The sequence below is a fragment of the Penaeus japonicus genome, unplaced genomic scaffold (genome assembly GCF_977035675.1).
Source record: "Penaeus japonicus unplaced genomic scaffold, GWHDUDI00000001_assembly GWHDUDI00000021, whole genome shotgun sequence".
Taxonomy (NCBI): Eukaryota; Metazoa; Arthropoda; class Malacostraca; order Decapoda; family Penaeidae; genus Penaeus; species Penaeus japonicus.
In genome coordinates this window covers 23,941,536-23,944,035 of record NW_028234423.1, presented here as the reverse complement: position 1 = coordinate 23,944,035, position 2,500 = coordinate 23,941,536, and the positions used below count along the sequence as shown (strand labels likewise).

The 2,500-nt window shown below is 45.4% G+C and overlaps 1 protein-coding gene across 5 annotated transcripts in view; it reads right to left on the bottom strand.

The window, feature by feature from the left end:
* Positions 1-2,500, bottom strand: part of Acsl (Acyl-CoA synthetase long-chain) — a 71,916-nt gene that overhangs the window by 13,508 nt on the left and 55,908 nt on the right. The gene's annotated exons all lie outside the window — the stretch shown is intronic.

Genomic DNA, 2,500 nt, shown 5'->3' with positions numbered 1-2,500 from the left:
TAAGTTTATCTCAAATTACCCCTTTTTTCACCCGAGCATGAATGAATAAAATAAAAAAAAATGTATTAATAAAAAATGGAGTGAATAATCATATACGCGAATGAATAAAACCAATGAGTGAATATACAATTAAATAAAATCAAGAATAAACCACCACCTTCATCGATAACCACATGTGTACTAATAGCAAAAAAGGCACCATGCTGATTGGGTGTTTTATATCATAATCGTATCATTAACCAAGATCAAAATCAATATCTCACTTTTAAATACATCATAATCTCTCTATAATCTTTATCAGCAATCTAATCTACGTGAACTATCAAAACACCCGAGGAACAAGAACAAAACAAATGCCACGACCGTTCAGCATTCAAGTCTCCTCCGAAAACGCCAATTCCTTTGGCATTCTCGAAGCGAATACCTCTTAATAGCATCCCTAGCCCACTGATCACACGTCACGCATTCGACAAAGCCGCGAAAGGTCGCCATACTACCGCGCTGCGCTCTTAAAAAGGCCAGCCATAGCACCATACATCGGCTGATCCCGCCAGATTGCGTCATCGCCCCACCGAGGGAGATCACAGGGCATGGAGCCGCATGCATGAATGGTGTAAGGGAGATGATGTAATTTCGGGAGGCAAGAGGTGTGTGTAATTAGAGCGTGTTTAGATTTGTTAATTACATGGATTTGCTTATTTATTAATTACACGATTTACGCGCCCGACCGCCCCCCTTCTCCTAGCCGCCGTCTCTCGGTCCGCGCGCGCGCTGGGGAGTCCTCGCGTCTTCGCCAATCAAGCAATCCTCCGCCGTATATAAACGAGGCCAGCCAGCGTGGCACCACCAGGGCCACTTAACGATTTAATTACTGCCAATCTGTTGACAAATGCATCACCCGAGCCACTCAAAGGCCACAACTTTCTCGATCAAGATTGAGATTAACCCCACCAACTTTCCCTTCGTACTTTCCTCGCCCCTTCCCCCATCCCTTCTACATACCCCTTCCCACCCCCCATCCCTTCTCCATTCTCCTCCTTTTTCCCACCCCCTTTCTTCTCCTCTTCCCCCTTCACACTTCTCCTCCTTTCTCCCTTCCCCCTTCCCCTCATCCCCACCACCTACCCCTTCTTTCCCCCATCTCTCTCTCTCTCTCTCTCTCTCTCTCTCTCTCTCTCTCTCTCTCTCTCTCTCTCTCTCTCTCTCTCTCTCTCTCTCTTTCGCCGTTCGCTTCGTAAACTGAAGGCAATCGCGGTCTAAACAAATGATCAGTTCCTAAAAGGATGACGAAAATATTCACAATCGCGATGACGCAACTTAATTCCTCGAAAGCAATCATGGCGTTTCTATAGCGCACGAGTTCCTTTTCCTGCGGGCAATGGTGATAAGGGTTTCCAGTTACGAAAAGCCACGGAAATAAACAAATAGAAATAGGCCAGCATAAAACAAAAATAAGGGTAGGTCAAAATAATACCACGCAAATTCACGAGTGATCCACGGCCAGAGGGAGGCACTTCAATGCAGGGAAAACAATCAAAACCTAAAAGGAGAAACAAAATCTAAAATACACCCAACCTCAAAAAAAAATTGAACGCCGCACTCTTTACCCAAGCAATAGGGCTTTACGTGCTAATGTTTGCTTTTGTCAAAAAAAACAACTTTACTTTGTTTGCGAGGGAGATGGAGAGGGAGTGGGAGGGAGAGGAAGGAGACACGAGGAAAGGAGAAGAGAGAAGAGGAAAGGAAAGGAGAGGAGAGGAGAGCTGAGAAGAGAAGAGAAAAGAGAAGGGAAGAGAAGAGAAGAAAAGATAGAAAATAGAGAAAACGAAAGGGAAAAAAGAAAAGTGAAAAAAAGCGTGAATGCAAGAGATATAGAGAAAGAAAGGGAAAGCTCTAAGAAAGAGAGAGAGAAAAGAGATAAATGAGGGAAACAGACACAGACAGACACACACACAGAGAGAGAACAATGTGGGCACAGGGAGATCGCACGCTTTACTCACCCAACACGATTCAGCGCACGAGAACAAAAGGAAAAACAAAAGGAATCCACAATGCACAAGACGCTCAAATACCGCCAAACACAACGACTAAGAATACCCGCCGACCATGCACTCATGCCCGAAAATAAATGAACAAACAAACAAGTAAACAGATGAATATATGAATATGTATATGAATGAATGAATAAATAAATAAATAAATGAATAAACACCACGAGAAATGACGGTTCCATGACTCAGCAAACGAAAAGAAAAGAAAAGAAAAGAAAAAAATCATGAAGACAGAGTCCAGGCAGCATGACCCGAGTTCTTAACAGGTGTACGCAGCAGGGGGAGGAGGGAGGGGGGAGGGGGAGGGGCGTAGGAGGGGGGGAGAACAGGTGGCGTGGGTGGCGCGAGGTGGCGTGACTACCCTGCACCTGTTGTGGGCGTGGGTTGGGGTAGAGGGTAGAGGGTAGAGGGTAGAGGGTAGAGGGAAGGAGGGGGGGGGGAGGGTAGAG